General features: G+C 38.1%; 1 protein-coding gene across 9 annotated transcripts in view; it reads right to left on the bottom strand.

Annotated features, from left to right (window-relative positions):
• The window catches only part of Fam172a (family with sequence similarity 172 member A), a 437,196-nt gene extending 414,393 nt beyond the window's left edge, over window positions 1-22,803 (bottom strand). For 7 of the 9 annotated variants that reach the window (XM_031359792.1, XM_031359794.1, XM_031359796.1 and 4 more), the window contains exon 1: window positions 22,645-22,769. The gene's annotated coding sequence lies outside the window, so the exon portion shown is untranslated. Of the gene's footprint in view, window positions 1-22,644 lie in introns of all 9 variants that reach the window. The other 2 variants (XM_031359797.1, XM_031359793.1) reach the window with 2 other exon arrangements.
• Window positions 22,804-23,708: the final 905 nt, after the last annotated feature.

Raw genomic sequence — 23,708 nt, 5'->3', positions numbered from 1 at the left:
AAAAAAAAGAAGAAAAAAAAAATCCAATACTACCCTTTACAAAACCTGAAAGGACAATTCATATGGAAAAACAAAACACCCAGGAGAGCTAAAGCAATCCCGAACAAATAACTGCTGGATGTCCTATCATCCCTGATTTAAAGTACTACAGAGCTATAATAATAAAAACTGCACATTCTTGGCATTAAAACAGACATATTGATCAAGTGAATCAAATTGAAAACCTAGACATGCATACCTGATTTTTATAAAAAAAGTCATAAATACACACTGGAAAAAAGACAGCATTTTCAACAAACTGGATGTCTACAAGTTAAGTCCAAGTGGATCAAAAACCTCAACATAAAACTGAACATAATGAACCTGATAGACGAGAAAATGTGGAATAGCCTTGAATACATTGATTCAGGAGAAGATTTCCTGAAAAGAAACTATTAGTGTAGGCACTAAGATCAACAATTAATAAATGGGAACTCATGGAACTGAAAACTTCTGTAAGGTAAAGGACACTGTCAATCAAACAAAATGGCAGCCTTCAGAATGGGAAAAGATTTTTACCAACTTCATATCCAATAGGAGTAATATCTAAAATATATAAAGAACTCAAGAAACTAGATATAAAATACTCCAATAAAAAATAGGATACAAATATAAACAAAGAATTCTTAATAGAGGAAGGGCAAATAGCTGAGAAACACTTAGATGATCAATATGCCTAACCATCAGGGGAATGAAGATCAAAACTACTTTGAGATTCCATCTTACGCCTATCAGAATGGCTATGATCAGTAACACAAGTAACAGCTTATGCTACGGAGCAAGGGGAACAGTCCTCCATTGCTGATGTGAATGCAAACTTAGAGTCACTATGGACTATGTATGTCAGTACCTTAGATACTGAGAAGTGAATCTACCTCAAGACCAGGCTATCTTTCTTGAATATATACCTAAAGGACACTCCATCCTACTATAAGGGCACTTGCTCAAATATGTTCAATGTGGCTTTATTCATAATAGCGATAATCTGGAAATAACCTATATGTCCCTCAACAGAAAAAATTGATGAATAAAATGTGGTACATTTACAAAATAGAGATTACTAGGCTATTCAAAAAAGTAACATCCATAAAATTTGTAGGCAAATGAATAGAATTAGAAAAATCATCCTGAGCGAGATAACCCAAACACCGAATGATACATATAATATGTATTCACTTAAATAGGGATATTACCCATTAAATACATGATAACCAAACTATAATCTTAGACCCAAAGAGGTTAGTTATACAGGAAGAAACTAAGAGGAGGGAACACCAGGATCTTACTGAGAGGGGATAAACAGAATAGATTTTATAGAGATTGGAGTCAAGTAGGGTTGGTAGCAGGTTATACAGGAATATATACTATATACAAGTACATATATGCATACAATAATAGTGAAAAAGGAAGCAATATATTTGAAGAAGTGGGAGGGCATATGAGAAGGTTTGGAAGTAGAAAATGGATGGAAGAAATGATGTAATTATCTCATTTTTGTATGTGTTTGTCTTCATGTATGTATATACACTAAAAGGCTGCACTGCCCAAGGATACTAGATGATCTTGGCTCTTTTGAAGCTAGAGTTACAGAGAGATAGTGGTGAGTCACAGTGTGGGGTGAGGAAGTCTAACTCAGGTCTTCTGCAAGAGAAAGACATACTCTTATCTGCTAAGCCATTTGTCTTGTACCTTCCTTAGATTTTCTAATAGCATCATAGCTTTCAGCATTGCCTATTATATTGAAGGCACCTCTTATTAAAGGTGCTCTAATGTAATATAATATAAATATAATATAATATAAAGCACTGTCTCCAATTTTATTATTGACATCTTTATCAAAAATAAATGAACTGTAAGCATGGGTTTATGTCTAGATTCTCTATTCTATTGTTTCCGTTCATATCTGTGCAGATGTTTTATTTTTTAAAGTCTATCTTTATTATGTTTGGAAAGAAGATACTAGATATTCCTCCAGAAGTTTTTATCTTAAATCTACTTTGGAAGTTCACCATCTTTTGAAGTCACATATGAATTAATGTTAATGTTCCTATGCCTATAAAGAATGTCAATGGAATTGTATTAGATATTACATTGAATCTGTTGAATATGAAGGGTTCAAAACACATATTAATAGCATGAATTCTTATATCAAAGAACACAAAAGACCTTATTTTTGTATCATCTTCTACTTATTTTTTCCAATTTCTGTAGTTATCATTGTTATGCTCAGTCACCTTCTTGAATGAGAATATCCAATGTTATATGTCTTATATGTTTTTAGCTATGGTAAATGACTACTTGTTAAATTTCTCTTGCAGATAGGTCATTCATTGATAGGAATAAGAATTATTCCTATATGACTAGTTTGCATCTAATAATTTTATTAATTTTATTACTTTTTATTGGATATTTTCTTTATTTACATTTCAAATGTTATCCCCTTTTCCAGTTTCCCTCCTTCCCAGAAACAGCCTTATCACATCCACCCTCCCCCTGCTTCTATGAAGGTGTTCCTCACCCATCCACCCACTCCTACATCCCTACCCATTCCCTTCACTGGGGCATCTATCAAGCCTTCATAGGACTAAGGACCTCTCCTTCCATTGGTGCAAGACAAGGCCATCCTCGGCTACATACACAATTGGAGCCACATGCACTCCTTTGTTAATGGCTTAGTCCCTGGGAGTTCTGGTGGGTCTGGTTGGTTGATATTGATGTTCTTCCTATGGGGTTGCAAACCCCTTCAAGTCCTTCAGTCCCTTCTCTAAGTCCTCTATTAGGGACCCTGCGCTCAGTCCAATGGTTGGCTGTCTCTATATTTGTAAGGTGTGAGATGGAATCTCAGGGTTGTTTTGATTTGCATTTCCCTGATGACTAAGGATGTTGAACATTTCTTTAGGTGCTTCTTATCCATTTGATATTGCTCAGTTGAAAATTCTTTGTTTAGCACTATACCCCATTTTTTAATAGGGTTATTTGGTTCTCTGAAGTCTAACTTCTTGAGATTTTTTTGTATATATTGGATATTAGCACTCTATTGGATATAGGATTGGTAAAGATCTTTTCCCAATCTGTTGGTTGCCTTTTTGTCTTATTGACAGTGTCCTTTGCTTTACAGAAGCTTTGCAATTTTATGAGGTCCCATTTGTCGATTCTTGATCTTACTACACAAGCCATTGCTATTCTGTTCAGGAATTTTTCCCCTACGCCCATATGTTCAAGGCTCTTCCCCACTCTCTCCTCCATAAGTTTCAGTGTATCTTGTTTGACGTGGAGGTCCTTGATCTACTTGGACTTGAGCTTTGTACAAGGAGATAAGAATGAGTCGATTTGCATTCTTCTACATGCTGACCTCCAGTTGAACCAGCACCATTTGTTAAAAGTCCTGACTTTTTCCAACTGGATGGCTTTAGCTCCTTTGTCAAAAAGATCAACTGACTATATGTGCATAGGTTCATTTCTGGATCTTCAATTCTATTCTACTGATCTTCCTGCCTGTCTCTGAACCAATACCATGCAGTTTTTCTCACTATTGCTCTGTAATACAGCTTGAGGTGAGGGATGGTGATTCCCCCAGAAGTTCTTTTATTGTTGAGAACTGTTCTTTTTTTTTTTTTTTTTTTTTTTTTTTTTTTTTTTTTTTTTTTTATTTTTCGAGACAGGGTTTCTCTGTATAGCCCTGGCTGTCCTGGAACTCACTCTGTAGACCAGGCTGGCCTCGAACTCAGAAATCCACCTGCCTCTGCCTCCCAAGTGCTGGGATTAAAGGCGTGCGCCACCACCACCCGGCCGAGAACTGTTCTTGATATCCTGGGTTTTTTGTTATTCGAAATGAATTTGCAAATTGTTCTTTCTAAGTCTGTGGAGAAGTGAGTTGGAATTTTGATGGGGATTGCACTGAATCTGGAGATTGCTTTCCGCACGAGAGCCATTTTTACTATATTAATCCTGCCAATCCATGAGCATGGGAGATCTTTCCATCTTCTGAGATCTTCTTCAATTTTTTTCTTCAGAGACTTGATGTTCTTATCATATAGATCTTTCACTTGCTTGATTAAAGTCACACCAAGCCAAGGTATTTTATATTATTTGTGGCTATTATGAAGGGTGTCATTTCCCTAATTCCTTTCTAAGCCCATTTATCCTTTGGGTAGAGGAAGGCTACTGATTTGTTTGAGTTAATTTTATATCGAACCACTTTGCTGAATTTCTTTATAAGCTTTAACTAAGAGTTCTCTGGTGGAACTTTTTGGGTCACTTAAGTATACAATCATATCATCTGCAAATAGTGATACTTTTACTTCTTCCTTCTCAATTTGGATCCCTTTGACCTTCTTTTGTTGTCTAATTGCTCTGGCTAGAACTTCAAGTACTATGTTGAATAGAGAAGGAGAGAATGGGCAGCCTTGTCTAGTCCCTGATTTTAGTGGGATTGCTTCAAGTTTCTCTCCATTTAATTTGATGTTGGCTACCGGATTGCAATATATTACTTTTACTATGTTTAGGTATGGGCCTTGAATTCCTGATCTTTCCAAGACTTTTAACATAGAGTGATGATGAATTTTGTCAATTGCTTTTTCAGCATATAATGAGATGATCTTGTGTTCTTTTTCTTTGAGTTTGTTTATATAGTGAATTACGTTGATGGATTTCCATATATTGAACCATCCCTGCATCCCTGGGATGAAGCCTACTTGATTGTGGTGAATGATTGTTTTGATATGTTCATGGATTCAGTTGGCAAGAATTTTATTGAATATTTTTGCATCAATTTTCATAAAGGGGATTGGTCTGAAGTTCTCTTCCTTCATTTGATCTTTGTGTGGTTTGAGTATAAGCGTAATTGTGGCTTCATGGAATGAATTGGGTAGTGTACCTTCTGTTTCTCTTTTGTGGAACAGTTTGAAGAGTATTGGTATTAGGTCTTCTTTGAAGGTCTGATAGACGTCTCCACTGAACCCATCTGGTCCTGGGCTTTTTTTGGTTAGGAGACTATTAATGACTACTTCTATTTCTTTAGGAATTATGGGACTGTTTAGATGATTTACCTGAACCTGTTTTAACTTTGGCACCTTATATGTGTCTAGAAAATTGTCCCTTTCATCTAGATTTTCCAATTTAGTTGACTATAAACTTTTGTTTATAGTCAGATCTTTGTAGGATATGATGATTAAATTTCCATGGTTTTCATTATTATATCTCCCTTTTCATTTCTGATTTTATTAATTTGGATACTATCTCTGTGCCCTCTGGTTAGTCTAGTTAAGCATTTATCTATCTTGTTCATTTTCTCAAAGAACTAGTTCCTTGTTTTGTTGATTCTTTGTATAATACTTTTTGTATCTACTTGGTTGATTTCAGCCCTGAGTTTGAGTATATGCTGTAATTATAATCTCATTTTTTTTAAATTTTGAAAACCTCAGAATGCAAAGAGAGTATACAGCAGTATAAACTACAGACATGGTGATGGTATGGCCACTGCAGATACACTGATTGTGTCAAATATACCATTTGGTTCAAACAGCTTTCTTAATAGGGGATTTTACACCTAGGTGGGTGAGACAAGGAGTGCTAACAAAGGGGACATTGTGCATGTGCACAGAGGCTATAGAGGCAAGAGCTCTCTGTATTTTCCACCTCAATGTGCTGTGGACCTAAAAGTATTTACAAAATAAAATGTACTAGAAATTTTCTCCATAAAAGAAATTGAGCTAAAATTAAGAAATATCTTTTGAGGAAATGAAATCTTAGATAGTCTCAAAAATATATGACCCAAGGATGAGGCTGATAATGTAACTCTAAAACATTTTGTGGGGGGCAGAGTCATGGCTCAGTGGCTAGTAAGACTGATGACTGAAGTTCTATCTCTAAAACCAATCTAAAAAGTTACATGTGATAGCTTCTACCAGCCACTCCTTACCATTATGTAGATCAAAACAGGAAAACTGCCCAGACCCAGGACCAGCTAGCCTGGAGTATGTAGTAGGCATGCCTTTAGCCCACCACTTGATCTCTGAGTATGAGGCCACCCTGGCCTACAGAGTTCCAGAACATCCAGAGCTACACAGAGAAACAATGTCTCAAAAAACCAAACCAACAACAAAAACATGGAAAACAAGAACAAATTTCTGAAAGTTGCCTTCTGACTTCCATATGTACTACATGTATATTGAGGCAAACATGCATCCACACTAATACATGCATGTACTTACATACATACATAGTTTTAGACTAAATAAAAAAAATTGTAGCACCAACAACAAAGGTGTATCTTATAAGTCCTTCCAAACTCATGAACTAAAATATAATCCCAAATACCCAGCAGTCCAGAATGGGAGTCATCCCTTCAAAAGCAAGGCCCAAGAGTTAGGAAGATAGCTCAGTAGGCAAGGCACTTGCTATGCACACAAAAGGACTGGAGGTGAGATTCCAAGCAGCAGGGCATTGTTGGCACAAGGCTGACTAGTTAAACTAGCTGTATCAGTGAGCTCTGGGTTCAAGTAAGATGATCTGCTGCCTCTGACCTCTACATGCTCATGTACCTGCACACAGATATGGATCCACACACAATAAACATGAAAACATGCAAGCACACACACCAGATGCATCTACAACATAACTTCAAGAACTTCTAAGTTCATGGTTCCCTAGTCTTAGTAAGAGCCCAACATACAGATGATTTATTTCAATAAATTGCTCAAATGTAACTTCTATCTAAAGCAACTTCTCAATAGAATTCACCAGATATTTGATACTTAAAATAGAAAACATAATTTAATGAAAAGAACTTTGGACCCTCCAAAATACTAACAAGAAGCAAGGTAAGAAGCTACTCACCTACAAATGCCTAGTCTCTTACAGACAGACAGACAGACAGACAGACAGACAGACGGACGGACGGACGGACGGACGGATGGACGGACAGATGGACGGACGGACACACAGGAGATATTGTTAGCAATAGATCTCTCCTATATTCCAAAGCCCACCAGAATTATTCAGACTTAACACTCCTTAGCAGGTTGGGTGGTCCTGCCTTGCCAGAGGCTGCCCAATAACAGATGTGGCTATTAAAACTTTACTCCTGCATCTGCTTAGAGACCAAAACCTGGCATTTGTCTTGTAACCATGCATGGGAACCATGTCTCTCATTTTTTGGAGGAATTTTGGGCAGCATTAAGCTCCTCTTACAATGTATTGATTGGCCTTTGCATATTACCACTTAGTAACCTTTACAAATTAAGATCCAAGCCCATGAGCTGGCAAGATTGCTCAGTAGGTAAAAATGCCCACCACCATACCTATGACCTGAGTTCAAGTCTTGAGACCCACAGGGTAGAAGGAGAAAAATGATTCCCACAAGTTGTTCCCTTACTTTTCTCTACTGACATCCACATAGTATGGAAAGTTCATGCACACACACACACACACACACACACACACACACACACACACAATTAAGAATTGTTTGAATACACAAGAATAAAACAAGCTGTTATTCTATATATATATACCCCACCACTGTATGTTGGCTGTCAGAAGTACAGAAAAGCAAGTGAAAAGAATTATAATCAGAAAGTTGTACTTAAGGAACTAATTCCAACTGACCTCATTCATACCAGGATTGACTTATTTCATGAAACCATAGAGGTGATGTAAGAATCATATGTGTATACAGGAAGGACATGGATGATCATGGGCTATGGTATTCTCCAAAATGTCTCCCAGTGAGACCTAACTAACTCCAAAGAGTCATAACCTCCAACACCATATAAGAGCTGGCTTGGGTAACCAACATGGTATAATATCTTTGATATATGTTGCAAAGGATTGTGGTGTTTATTTGGGGCATTTCCTACCTATATCCATCCATCCCTCCTCCTCTTCCTCCTCTTGCATCTCCTCCTTTTCCTCTTCCTTTCTCCCTCCCTTTCTTTCCCTCTCCCTCTCTTTCTCTCTTTTCTCTCTCTTTTTTTCTCTTTCTTTCTACCCCTCTTCTTCCTGTCTTCTCTTTCTCAGTTGACTTGGTTTGGAACAGTCATGTTATGACCAATCCTATCAAGAACTCTACATTTTTAAAGGAGGCTTCCTGCCAAGAACTTGGGGTAGATCCAACAGAGCCAAATTACAGACAAAAGTAGCCGGGCTGACATCTTAATCTCAGAGCTGCCCAGATAAAGGTTCCTAAATCTGTTTGAGATGATAAAGGATTTTGCTTTAAGCTGCTAAATTTGGGGATAATTTATTACACAGCAATAGGCAACATATATTTAAATCCTTAATGAACTAGTGAATGTCGCTTAGGCTTCCAGATTCATTAGTTCTCATCAGCACTGAATTGCCTAGTGATTTTCCAATTCAACCGTAATTTATATTCCATGTGAGGAAGGAGCTTCCTTTAGATTTCCTGAAACTTAAATGGTATCTTTAACATACTTTCGATTTTAAAACAAACAATAAAACACTGGTGTAAAATTTGGTATTTTTCAGTAATGAGTTGACCTAGCTGAAAATCTTTATTTATTTTAGAATTTAGAAGAAACAGAATGAAAATGGGAGGAAGAAAAGTTGGGTTTTTAATTAAAACAGTTAAAAAACACAAACACATATGCTTGTTTTCATAAAAATAATTATACAAGTTTCTTGTGAAGAAAAATATTCAGAATAAATAAACTTGTTTTAAACAGTTTATTTTCAATGATAAAACTGAAATATCCAGTTTTTTTAGTTCTTGAAGTTATTACTGATGCACATAAAATTTTAACTATTGCTATCAATCACAGTCTCAAAAGAATGAATTCCTAGTTCTAAATAATACTTTTATCAAAACTACCATCAAACACATCAGTACATACTGACAATAAATCAACCATCTACACACAATACAACACACAGGCACATGCACACACTCAACACAAATGCACACACAAGCACATGCACACAACACACATCAAATGCATGCCTGAGAACACACACATACATGCATGTGATTCACAAGCTCACAAGACTCCACTCATTAGTACTTTAGTATGCTTAGACTGATATAACAAAACCCACAGTGTTTAACAACAGTGAATTCCTGAAGTATTAGAATGTCCAACAAAACTGAGTCTGTGTTGAAGGCTACCTTCCTTGCAAACAACTACATTCTTGCTTGAGAGGACTCTGGAGTCTCTTCACAATGATACTAACCCTGTGAAATCAGGGCCTCACAACTATTTTCTCAATTAACTTTTTCCAAATACACTATTTGAAATTGGAACTTCCTCATATGGACTGGGTGGGAGGAGAAAACTGAATTCACACAATTCTACCTATGGCCTCCTCAAATCACATCCTTATCACATCCAAATCACAAAATACATTCATGTGATTCTAATACACCCAGAAGTCTTAACTTATTTCATTGTCAATGTTAAAATTTAATGCCCAAAGATATAGCTAAAAACATCTAAATCAGATATGAGTGAAACATGAGGTACAATTTGCCCTTAAAAACATAGTTCCTCTGCATCAGTGAACCTGTGAGACCCAATAAGTTATATACTTTACAAATACAACGCTCGGAGTGTCTTTGTGGGACTCCTAATGGCAGGACCCTTCTTGTCCTGGGTTGCTTTGTCCAGCCTTGATATGAGGGGGATGTGCCTAGTCTTACTGTAACTTGATATATCAGGTTAATATCCCTGGGAGGCCTGCCCTTTTCTGAAGAGAAACAGAGAAATGAAAGTTGAGGAGAGGGGAGGTGGGAGGAAGGACTGAGAAGAGAAGGGAAGGGAAACTGTGGTTAGAGTGTGATATATGAAAGAATAAATTAAAAAACTTTTAAAAAAATGCAATGGTAGGGAATGGAATAGCTCAGTTGGTAAAGTGCTTGCCTGATAGTCAAGAAACTCTGGTTATGGCCAACATAAAAACCAAGGAGTAGGAGCAGGAAGATCAGACATTAAACTCATCCTCAGCTACACAGTGAGTTCAGTTTGAGGGTAGGCTGGGCTACAGGAAACCTTGCCTCAAAATAAAATAATATATATGCACTCCTGTGCTCCTAGTCAAGACTACATAGTGTGTTCCAAAACAGCACTGGCTAGGTAACTGATCCCTGTCAAAAAAGAGAGGAAGGAGGGAGGGAGGGAGGGAGGGAGGGAGGGAGGGAGGGAGGAAGAAAGGAAGGAAGGAAGACAGGAAGGAAGGAAGACAGGAAGGAAGGAAAGAAGGAAGGAAAGAAGGAAGGAAGGAAGGAAGGAAGGAAGGAAGGAAGGAAGGAAGGAAGGAAGGAGAAGCAAGAGAAAACAGCATGGAAACAAGGCTCCACTCCCCACATCGGTGTGCTGCTGCCTTGCCACAGAAGGCAATCAGATCAATCAAGTATGGCTGAAAACTCAAGCTAAGGACCAAAATAATTATCTTTCTCTTTGTAATTTGAATGACAATTTGATTGCAAATACAGGAAGCTAGATAACATGCTCAGGAGCTCAGTACTTCACTGACCTCAGAAGCTAATGGAAGTTCCTGACCAATCTGCATGACTGTTCTTTTCCCACACCCTTTGCCCACACACACACACACACACACACACACACACACACAGTCTATGGCTCTTTTCTCCTACTTCAACTCCGTCTCTCACTACAAATTCCCCCTCTAGTAATAACAAATTTCACTTTTGTTTTACAATGTCAATTGATATACAGGTAATTCAAGTATCTATCCAGTATATTTTAAAAGATCCTTTCAAGTTTCTTAAATTAGGCATCCTTTTTTCTTAAAAACCCAGTTACATCATAAAGACTTTATAGATGCTATCACATCTTATACAAATGGCTTTGTTAAAATATAAACTATTTTAACAAAGTCCTGTCATGACTGTAGATGTCCAACCTAGCATGTAAGATCCTCAAGTGTGGCTTGCAGACCACCTTATGACTAGGGTATCTACCTTTACTGACAGGAAAAACAGAGAGTCACCTTTCTGTTTTCATGGTTTGGGTCCCATCAACTTCAGCTCCTCTAAGTCCTAAGCTTTATCTGAACCATCCTAGTATTCTAGATATATTATTTCTCAGTCTCTCTGTATATATATAAATGTATACAAATGTGTGCCCACAGGAACACATATGCTGTGGATTAAACATGGTGGTCAGAGGACAATTCAGGGGAATCAGTACTCACCTTCTACCATGGGATCCAGAAATGAGGCTCAGGTCATCAGCCTGCCCTATTCTTCACTTTTGAGGCAAGCCCTAACCCTGTTCAACCAATCCTTGTATGATATATCTCCTTTCTTTTCTATCTGAATCTCTTCAGTTTGACTGATCTCATCCTTTTAATCCACACAAATTTCTAAATATGACCACTTAAGAAAAATCATCCCAATCAGACCTGCTGAGCCTGAACCATTCAGAAACATCATAGGACCAAAGCCATCCAGATCGCTAAAGGCCCTCAAAACACAATCAACAAAAGCCAGGGCAATATGCGACTGTCAGTGTACAACTATCCTACTATAGCAAGCCCTGGATAACACAACCAAAGCACAAGAAAATGACTTTGAATCCAATCTTATAAAGATGATAGAAGCTTTTAAAGAGGAAATGAATACATCCCTTAAAGAAATACAGGAAAATACAATCAAACAGGTAGAGGTCTTTAAAGAGGAAAAATATAAATCCGTTAAAGATTTACAGAAAATACACTTAAACAGGTAAAGGAATTAAATAAAGCATACAGGACCTGAAAGTAGAAATAGAAGCAATAAAGAAAACACAAAGTGAGGGAATCCTGGAGATGGAAAACCTAGAAAAGAGAATGGGAACAACAGACATGAGCATCACCAACAGGATGGGTACAGGAGATGGAAGAGACACTCTCAGGTATAGAAGTCACAATAGAAGAAAATGATATACCAGTCAAAGAAAATAGTAAATCTAAAAAATTCCTGGCAAAAAAAATCCAGGAAATCTGGGATACTGTGAAAAGACCTATCCTAAGAATAATGGTAATAAAAGATAAAGAATCCCAGCTCCAAAGGCCAGAAACAATTTTCAACCAAATTGTAGAAGAAAACTTTCACAATCTAAAAAAAGAGATACCTATAAATATACAAGAAGCTTACAGAACACCAAGTAGACTAGAAAAGAAAATCCTTCCACCACACAACAAATAAAACACAAGTCTACAAAACAAAGAAAGAATAGGAAAAGCAGCAAGGAAAAAAACGCAGGTAAAATGCTGAGGCAGACCTATCAAAATTACACCCAACTTGTCAACACAGACTCGAAAAGCTAGATGGGCCTGGACAGATATCTTTCAAACTCTAAAAAAAAAATCACAGATGCCAACCTAAACCACTATACCCAGCAAAACTCTCAATCACCATAGATGGAAAAAAACAGGTATTTAAAGACAAATACAAATTCAAAAAACATCTATCGAAACACAAATTCAGCCGTACAAAAAATACTAGAGGGAAAACTTCAATCCAAAAAGGATAACTACATCCCAGAAAACACAGGAAATAATTTCATGACAGAAAAAAAGGGAGGAGGTACACTCATGCTCTCTCCCTCTCTCTCTCTCTCTCTCTCTCTCTCTCTCTCTCTCTCTCTCTCTCTCTCTCTCTCTCTCTCTCTCTCACCACAAACATCAAAATAACATGAAAAAACAAATTGGCTAACAAAGTGGATGTGAAAACAGGATCCATTACTCTGCGACCTCAGCAATAAAGATAAACATTAACCTCAGAGTAAAGAGCTGGAAAAAAGTTTCCAAGCAAACAGACCCAAGAAGCAAGCTGGACTAGTCATCCTAATATCTAATAAAACTATATATTAGATAATAAAACATAAATAAAATAATAATATAAATATATAATTTGATTGTATATAAAATATATAAAAATATATAATATATAATAAAATAAAAAGAATAAAATAAAATTTAAAAATCAACCAAAGTTAATCAAAGAGAAAGGAAGAATACTTCATCAAAGAAAAAATTTTACCAAGATGATATCTCAATTCTGAATATCTATGCCCCAAACACAAGGGCACCTACGTTTGTAAAAGAAACATTGCCGAAGTTTAAATTGCACAACGAAAACAACATAATGGGAGACTTCAACATCCCACTTTAACCAATTGACAGGCCATCCAGACAAAAACTAACAGAGAAATAATAAAACAAATGTACACTATGAATGAAATGGACCTAACAGACATCTATAGAATATTTCACCCAAACACAAAAGAATATACCTTCTTCTCACCACCTCATGGATCCTTTTCCAAAATTGACCACATAGTCAGTCACAAAGCAAGTCTCAACAGAAAAAGAAAAACTGAAATAACACCTTGTACCTTATCAGACCATCATGGATTAAAGCTAAACTTCAACAACAGAAAAGCCAGAAAGCCTACACACTCATGGAAACTGACAACTCTCTACTTCATGATCTCTGTCAGGGAAGAAATAAAAGCCTTTCTAGAATTCAATGAAAATGAAAGAACAACATATCCAAATTTACCGGAAACAGTGAATGCAGTGTTAAGAGGAAATTTCATAATATTAAGTGCCTCCAAAAAAGAAATTAGAGAGTTCTCAATACCAGCAATTTAATGCTGGTACATGAATGCTCTAGAAACAGAACAAAGGAGGAGGAGGAAGAGGAGGAGGAGGAGGAGGAGGAGGAGGAAGAGGAGGAGGAGGAAGAGGAAGAGGAGGAGGAGGGAGGGGGGAGGAAGAGGAGGAGGGGGGAGGAGGAGGAGGAGGAGAAATAGAGGCAGCAGCAGCAGCAAGCACACCCAGAAGGCAGGAAAAAATCAAAGTTGGGGCTAGAATCAATCAGTTAGAAACAAAAGAACACAAAAAATCAATGAAACCAAAAACTGGTTCTTTGAAAAAAAAATCAGTGAGCTAGCCAAACCCATAGCCAAAAGAGACAATATCCAAATAAACAAAAGCAGAAGTGAAAGGGGAAGCATAACAACAAACACTGAGGAAATTCAAAGAATCACTAAGTCTTACTTCAAAAGCCTGTGTTCCACAAAAATTGGAAAGTGTTAATGAAATGGACAATTTTCTACACAGATGCTACTTACCAAAGTTAAATCAAGATCAGTTAAATTATTTAAAAAGCCCTATAACCCCTAAAGAAATAGAAGCAGTCCATTAAAAGGCTCATGAACCAACAAATGGGAAAAAAGCCCAGGGCCAGATTGTTTTAGGGCAGAATTCTACCATACTTTCAAACTAGAGCTAGTACAATACTCCTCAAACTATTTCACAAAATAGAAACAAAAGGAACACTGCCAAACTCATTCTGTGAAACCACAGTCACTCTGATACCTCAACCACTCAAAGACTAAACAAAGATAAAGAACGTCAGACCAATTTCTCTATTAACACTGATGCAAAAATACTCAATAAAATACTCTCAAACCAAATCCAGGAACACATCAAAAACATAATCCATCAAGATAAAATATGCTTCATCACATGGATGAAGTGATGGTTCAATATATGGAAATCATCAATTTAATCCACTATATAAACAAACTAAAAGAAAAAAATCACATGATCATCTCATTAGATGTTGAAAAAGCCTTCAACAAAATCCAACACTGCTTCACTTCATATTAAAAGTATTAGAGACATCAAGGATAAAAGGCACATACCTAAACATAATCGAAGCAATATACAGTGAGGCAATAGCCATAATCAAGCTAAATGGAGAAAAGCTTGAATTAATTCCACTAAAATGAGAGATAAGACAAAGCTGCCCACTCTCTCCTCTTCAACATAGTACTTGAAGTTCTAACCAGACCAATAAGACAACTAAAGGAGAACAAGGAGATACAAATCATAAAAGAAGTCAAAATATCATTATTCCCAGATGATATGATAGTATACATAAGTGATCCCAAAAATTCCACCACCAACAGCAAACCAACAGCAAACAGCAAACTAATTGGAAAGAAACTTGAAGCAACCCCACTAAAATCAGGGGCAAAACAAGGATGCCCACTCTCTATTTGGTATAGTACTCGAAGTTCTAGCTAGAGCAATTAGACAACAAAATATTAAAGGGATACAACTTGACAAAGAAGTGAAGATATAACTATTTGTAGATGATATTATAGTATACATAAGCAACCTTCAAAATTCCACCAGAGAACAACTTCAGGAAAGTGGCTGGATATAAAATTAACTCAAACAAATCAGTAAACTTCCTTTATATAAATGAAAAACAGGCTGAGAAATAAATTAGGGAAACAACACCTTTCACAATAGTCACAAATAATATAAAATACCTTGGTATAACTCTAATCAAGCAAGTAAAAGATCTATATGACAAGAACTTCAAGCCCCTGAAGAATAAAACTGAAGAAGATAAGAGAAGATAGAAAATCTCCCATGCTCATGGGTTACTAGGATTAACACAGTGAAAATGGCTTTTGGTAAGATGGCCATTTTCAATGCAATCCCCATCAAAATTCCAACACAATTTGAAAGAGAAATTTTCAATATCATATGGGGAAATAAAAACCCCAGAATAGCCAAAACAATCCCAAACAATAAAAGAACTTCTGGGGGAAATCACCATCCCTGACCTCAAGCCATACTACAGAGCAATAGTGATAAAACTATTTTTGCATGGTATTGGTACAGAAACAGACACTTTGATCAATGGAATCAAACTGAAGACCCACATATAAAACCACATGTCTATGGAAACTTGATATTTGATAAAAAAGCGAGAACCATACTATGGAAAAATAAAAGCATCTTCAATAAATTGTGCTGGTCTAACTGGATGTCTACATGTAGAAAAATGAAAATAGATCGTATTTATCACCATGCACAAAATGCAAGTCCAAGAACCTCAACATAAAACTGAATACACTGAATCTCATAGAAGAAAGAGTAGAAAATCCCCTTGAATGCATTGGTACAGAAGACAATTTCCAGAAAAGAACATCAAGGGCTCTGATTCAAAGATCAACAATTGGTAAATGGGGCACTGTGAAATGGTTTGCCATGCTTCTGTAAGGCAAAGGATGCAGTCAATAGGACAAAACGACATCCTACAGACTGGGAAAGGATCTTCACCAACCCTACACTGGACAGAGGGCTAATATCCAAAATTTTTAGTGAACTCAAGAATTTAAGTACCATCAACCCAAATAACCCAATTTAAAAATGGGGAACAGCTCTAAATAGAGAATTCTCAACAGAGCAATCTTGAATGGCCAAGAAGCACCTAAATAAATATTCAAAGCCTTTACTCATCAGGGAAATGCAAATCAAAACATCTAAGATTCCATCTTACACCAGTCAGAAAAGCAATGAACACTCCCCCATTGCTGGTGGGATGGCAAACTTCCAAACCACTTTGGAAATCATTCGGCAGTTTGTCAGAAAACTGGGAAGAGTTCTACCTCAAGACCCAGCTATAGACCTCTCCTAGGCATATATGCAAAAGATGTTCCACAAGCCCACAAAGACACTTGTTCATATTCATAGTATCTTCTTTCATGATAGCCAGAAACCGGTAACAATGTGCATGTCCTTCAACTGAAGAATAAGATAAAGAAAGAGAAAATATGGTATATCTATACAATGGAATACGAATCAGCTATTAAGGGCAAAGACATCATAAATTTTGGAGGCAAATGGATGGATATTGAGAATATTATCCTGAGTAAGGTAACCCAGTCCCAAAGACTATGTACTCAACTTAAAAGTAGATATCAGCCATAAAATACAGGATACCCATGCTACACTCCACAGACTCAAAGAAGCTAAACAAGAAGGCTTGAATCTCACTTAGAAGGGAGAATAAAATAGCCATAAGAGGCAGATGAAAGGAGGGAACTGGGTGGGAGAGGGGATGGGAAGAGGAATAGGGAGGTGGTTCTAGATGAGATGTGGGGAAGAACAGGAAGGGTGGCTAGATCTGCAGCTTACTGGGATGAGGAGATAGGGGGGCATCTCCAAGAAGAGACAGAGACCTGGGATGGGGGAGGTGTCCAAGAATCAGTGAGGGTGTCCTTGGCTGTGTGGGGAATATAGAACCTGTGGAAGCCAATTCCTGTAGCCAGACACAAACCCCAGTGGAAGGATGTGGACACCAACCCATCCACCAAACTTTTGACCCAATGTTTATCCTATCTACAGGAGATGAATGGACAGGAGATGGAACAGAGACTGAGGGAGAAGCCAACCAATGACTGGCCCAGGTTTGGACCCATCCCATGGGCAAGTACCAATCCCTAACACTGTTAATGATACTCTGTCATACTTTCAGACAGGAGTCTGGCATAGCTGTCCACTGAGAGACTGCACCCAGCAGCTGACTCAGACAGATATACACACCCACAGTCAAACATTAGATGGAGCTCAGGGATTCTTATGGAAGAGTAGGAGGAAGGATTAAGGGCCCCTAAAGGGATAGCAACTCCACATGAAGTCCAGCAGAGTCAACTAACTTGGACCCTTCAGAGACTGAACCATCAACCAAACATACAAAGGCTGGGCCACAGTCCCAGCTTGTTTCATCTTTTATACAAGGTAAATAAAGTTAAGCACATTTTGCAGAAGGAAAAAGCCTTCATGCCTTTGCTCTCTTGGACATTTACTCTAAATTGTTGAGCCACATATAGTAACTTTCATGCTGCTTCCTCATAACTGACTGACTATGATGGTAATGCTCCCACAACGGTTTATAGTTACACTGAGGTGTACTGGTTGTATACTGGTTATAATCATTGTTCTAAAGAGTTATTAAAGAGGTTTCCAAGGCCCTTAACCCAACTTGAGCCTTATTATCACCCCTATAAACTGAGTAAATCAAGACTATGTTTATAATGATTTAACACTATGCTTACATCAAATATAAAACCTGTTATAAAGAAGTGTACATACAGTAAATGTGTGTTCTGCTGATCTGTCCTAGCAGTAATATTTTCTCAGAAAGAAAAATTATTATATACATTGCAAATCAAAGTGCTTCCAAAAACCGGAGTACAATGATGTAGAGAAGGCAATGCAGTGCTGCTATCTCTAACTTACATGTAACTTAGTTGAAAAGCCTTGAGCAAGTCAGTCATCTGTTACCCCATATGTAGCAAATTAATAAATTTCAGTTAACCAAAAATGATAAGGAAATTTATGGCATAATTTTCTTCATTCATTATTTAAACTACAGAAAAATGGTGGTTGACTTATATGAGTTTTATAACTGAGAGTTTGTAAGCTTATGTCCAAAGTTTAAAATAAATGGTATTTTCACAAAAAAAGAAGAAGAAGAAGAAGAAGAAGAAGAAGAAGAAGAAGAAGAAGAAGAAGAAGAAGAAGAAGAAGAAGAAGAAGAAGAAGAAGAAGAAGAAGAAGTTACTCAGTTACTCTAACCTAGGGGATAGTCAGGCATCCTTCAGTAAGATGCTTCTTTCTATTTTAAACATTAAATATAAAAATATTTTAGTGGCTAACACGGTGGTTCGTGCCTTTAATCCCAGATTTTGAGAGGCAGGGGCAGGTGGGTGAATCTCTTTGAGTTTGAGACCAGCCTGGTCTACATGGAAAGGTCTAGACCAGCCAGAGTTACATAGTAAGAGCCTGTGGGGGGTAGGGGTTGTACTCAACTAAATCTTTGTCATAGGAACAAAAATCATGTGGTACATATTCTCCAAAACTTACGCTTATTCTGCAGAACTATACACAGCTCATACCTTTCAACAATGGCTACTGAACCAGAGAAATTGAAACATATTACTTGATATGGAGCAGGTCCCCCAGAATTACTGAGGGCCTGGTGTTTTGCTTCAGAACCACATGCAGAGAAGTGATTAGGGATTTGCATTCTCTCAACCTCTTCCCCACGCCATTCCAAACTGTGAATCTATAGTATCTCATTACTCATTGATCTTCTCTGTGCTGTCAGTCATGGTGCTCACTGTCTATTATTATTACTGATCTCCTTTGTCATTGTCCGTTTAGCCACAGACTGCTTTATTGCTACCCAGCATATCTTTTCTCTTCATCACTTTCCTTCGGTGTCCTTCTCTTCTCAGCTAGCAAACAAAGGTGGTCCACTTCACAGGCACAGTCAGCCAATCAATATACCTTTTTCCTTTCAATTAAAGAAGAAAACAACAAAGCAAAACAGAGATCTTTGGTTTCTTTGAGCTGTTCTCATCATAATGTGACACTGAAAGTTTTGTTCACTATACAAAGGAGACTTTAGAGTTCTGTTTTTGTTTTTGTTTAATTTCTAAGTATGGGGTAGAGATACCTAGCCTACAGTCATTCAAGAGCTTTTACTATTATAGAACTTTAAGGTTAAAAAGCAAGAAAACACAAGGTGTTTGCCATCTTAAAAGGCAACCCAATACTTTAAAATATCACAAATAAATCTTTAGAAGTTTTACTGAAATCAGGTGTTAAATTAACAAGCTTGAGACATAACTGAGTGCTACAGCACTTCTCCAGGATGCATAAGCCCATGGTTCAATCCCTAGTATGACACACAACCCAAAGAGCTGGGACTGGTTGCCACCTCTGTGAGCTGGGACTAGTTGCCACCTCTGTAAGCCTACTTAATCTTACTGTGTGCGTGTATGTGGCAGAAGCATCGTGAGTTTGAAGCCAGACTAGACTACAAAGACTATTTCAAAAACTCTGAAGTAGATATGTCAGTAACCAAAAAGCACAGTAAAAAGTATCTAACATTACTACTAGTATAGGACTGTGAACCAAAACCACAGTCCTACAGTTATGAGTATGGCAATTAATTTTTTTTAAGCTTTCATGAAGATGTGGACAAATATTCACAACACTGTAGGGAAATTAGAACCCTGTGCATGGCTAGTGAGAAAGAAAAAGTGGATAGTCAATGTGGTACACAGTATGGCAATTCCTTAAAAACTTAGACATGGAATCCCGTTAGTCAGCTTTCTGTTACTATAACAAACACTAAGGTAGTCAGCATATAAAGAGAAAAGGTTCACATCAGCCCACAATTTTAGAGGGTTCAGTACATCTTTAGTTAGCCCTATTGCTTGTGTACTTGTGGAAGGGAGCACACTATGGTGGGAGCAGAAAGGAGCACATGGCAAAGCAAAGGGCTCACTTCTAGCCAAGAAGCAGAAACAAAGGGAGGAGGTAGGGGCTAAGGTCCCACTACCCTCTTCAAGAGCATGCCTTCAATGATGAAAACCTCCAAGCAGAATCTGTTACTTCCCATAGCACTTCTCTGAGGATCCAACCTTAAAAGATGAACATTCAAGATGTAAACTATTCTAAATTTTCATTTAATTAGCTTCATTTAAGGATATATAACCAGAAGAAATGAAAGGCAAACATGTTTATGCACACAGCAGCATCATTACAGTAATAACCAAAAAAAAAAGTAAAAGCAACTCAAGTATCCACAGATAAACAAATACATAAAACTGATTCATTTATACAGTGATTATTATATTCAGCTTCTAAAGGAAGGACATTCTGACATATGCAATAACATAGCTGAAACTTGGGGGCATTGTCCTAAGTTAAACAAGCCAGTCACAAAAGGACAAATGCTGTATGAGTGCACTCATATGATATGTCCACAGTAGTCAGAGTCACAGACACAGAAAGAAGCTCCATTGTTGCCAGGGGCTGAAGAGAGTTAGCAATAAGGAGGTAGTATTTAATAAGTATAGAATTCATCCAGGAAAAATGAAAAAGTACTGAAGACAGACAGCAATGATAGTTATTCAACAACATGAACATCATTTGTATTACTAAACTGAATACCTGAAATTGTTGTTGTTGTTGTCTTTCAAGACTGAGTTCCTCTGTTGTAACAAAGGACTATCTTGGAACTCATTTTGTAGACTAGGCTGGTGTCAAACTCACAGAGATCCTCCTGCCTATGCTGCCCAAGTAAAATATTTTGTTAGGTGCATTTTACTATAATGATAAAGAAAATGAAAAGTAAAATTGGTACAGAGGAGAGACGTATTCACTAAATACTGACACTATTGGGCAAATCCAATCTAACAAAAACAAAAGGCAACATACATTACATTAACTGACTAAACCTTGCTCTTTGTTGAGCATGGAAGTACCTTTACATGTGGACTGACCCTAGATTCTCCTCCCAAAGCTAAGTTGGTGATCAATAAATACAATCTATCATAAACATAACAAGTCACTAAATATTCATTCTCCAGAATATTAAGCCCTATATCTTTGTTATTCGAAGTGGTAACAAATGTGTTTCAACCTTGGGGCCTTTGAACTCACCTAAACCACATCCCCCCATAACTGTAGAGTCCAGTTTCTCACTTAATTTGGCTCTGTACTCAACAGACCCTTCTCCCCTCCACTTGCTTCATTTTTCCTCACGAACCTTCTCACTACTGTTTACTTGTAATCCTCTGCCTGCGGATTGATCTCCACCCACTGGAGTAAAAGCACCAGCAGCCCACGACGTTCTGTATTGTTCACTACTCTCTTCTCTGAACACAGCACACTACCTGACGTACGGTCGGTGGCTGGTCAATACTGCTAGATGAATGACTAGATCGATGCTCGAAGCTTTATAAATTCTATTTTCCTCCTGGCCTGAATACTGTTCTACCATGTAGAAGTGCAGCTGTAGTCGAGGCCAAAAAGCGATTCCAGCCAGCCCTTCAGTTCTCATCCCTTTGACAGTTTAAGGGACCAGAATCCTAAGTCAGAAGTAGGAATGCTTACAAAACGCACCATACCAGCACTGACAATGAAACCCGAATTTAGCCCGCTCTGACTTAGTCTGAGAATGAAAAGGGGTCTCTGTCACTCACAAGAAAGGAAAAAGAATAAGGAAAAACAGAATACTTTGACAGTTCTTTAAGACAAAACCAAACCATGAACTTTAAGAGCACCACCGCAATGGACCTATTTCAAATCAATAAAAGCAAGGCAGTAACTGGTCCAGACCACAGAACTTTCTCAGTACAGCTTTTTGGAGAATTTGGGGAAAATGGACAGTACGATTGGTCTTTTAAATGTAATCCAAACACTCTTAGATAGAAGTTACTTGACTCCAAAGACAGACACTTTGAGAAAACAAGAAGCACGTGTTGTGATCTGCTTCTGAACGTAAGTAACTTTCAGAAGAATATATACATCCTCACATGATACAAGTTTTTGAGGGCATTTTATAAGTACACTTCAATGTTTGCTATTAATGTATGCCACAGCTTCAGTGGTTGACACTCTTTGTATGAAAACGAACAACTAAAAGCAACTTCAACCAGACAACTGCACTTCAGTAAGTGGAGGGTCTCTTCCTCCTATCTAAGTAATCTGGCGAAAACCAGAGCCTCAGGGACTCAGACACAGGCTAGCCACCCCAGGTCACACGTGTTCCTTCCGCCTGAAGAGAAGACAAGGCAGGTGAGGCAGCCCTTTTGCAAGATCTTGCACAGAAGTGAGAGAAGTGACCCAGAGACGACTCGTGGCTTCTGACAGTCAGGACTCCGGCGCCAGCATCCCGCCCGAGTCCCAGCCAGGCCAGCCCCTCCAGGGTCTCGCCCCTGCGGCGGATCGCAGAGGTGGCCAGCACAGTCCTACCTGAGCTCTGTCCCCAGCTGCAAGGCTGAGAGGGTAGGCGAAAGGAGGCGTGGCCTTCCAGATCTCTGCACGAACTCCCTCGCGTCCCTGCTCCGACTTTTTCGCTCAAGATCCGCGCCCCACCAAGTTCGAGTTGCACTTCCGGGGTCTGCAGGGGATTGAAACGTCATTACGCATGCGACGGCCGCGGCGCAAAGAACCCGGAAGTGGGCGGGGCGGGCCTCTAAATCTGTTCCTGAGGCTCTGGGAGAGGGAAGTGTGGTGCATTATTTTGGACTGTCCTTGTATGCTGCTCTATTCTAGGCTATCTTAAAGCCTCGTTTTAGAAGAGGAATTTTTTTATTAGATGTTTTCTTTATTTACATGTCATACAATATATCCTTTCCCAATATATCCTTTTTTTTCCCCTCCAAAAAAAAAGAAAAAGAAAATTAAAATAGAATAAAAAAAAAAAACTGTTCCCTCCTCCCTCCCCCTGCTCACCACACCACCCTCTCCTGCTTACTGGCCCTGGCACACTGGGGCATAGAACCTTCATAGGGCCAAGGTCCTCTCCTCCCATTAATGACCAACTTGGCCATCCTCTGCTATACATATGCTGCTGGAGCCATTAGTCCCACTCTTTGGTTGGTAGTTTAGTCCCTGGGAGCTCTGAGGGTACTAGTTAGTTCATATTGTTGTTTGTCCTAAGGGGCTGCAAGGCCTTCAGCTCCTTGAATCCTTTCTCTAGCTCCTTCATTGGAGCTGTACTCAGTCCAATGGATGGTTGTGAGCCTCTACTTTTGTATAAGTTGGGTACTGTCAGAGCCTCTCAGGAGACAGCTATATCAGGCTCCTGTCATCCAGCACTTGTTGGCATCCACAATAGTGTCTGGATTTGATGATTGAATATAGGAAGGTTTCCCAGGTGGAGCAGTCTCTGAATTGTCCTTCCTTTAGTCTCTGCTCCATAATTAGTCTCTACAACTCCTTCAATGGGTATTTTGTTCCTCCTTTTAATAAGGAACGAAGTATCCACACTTTGATCTTCCTTCTTCTTGAGTTTCTTATGGTTTGTGGTTTGT

The sequence above is a fragment of the Mastomys coucha genome, unplaced genomic scaffold (assembly GCF_008632895.1).
Source record: "Mastomys coucha isolate ucsf_1 unplaced genomic scaffold, UCSF_Mcou_1 pScaffold8, whole genome shotgun sequence".
Classification (NCBI taxonomy): Eukaryota; Metazoa; Chordata; class Mammalia; order Rodentia; family Muridae; genus Mastomys; species Mastomys coucha.
The sequence above is the reverse complement of the archived record's forward strand: the minus strand, read 5'-3'. Positions and strand labels throughout refer to the sequence as shown.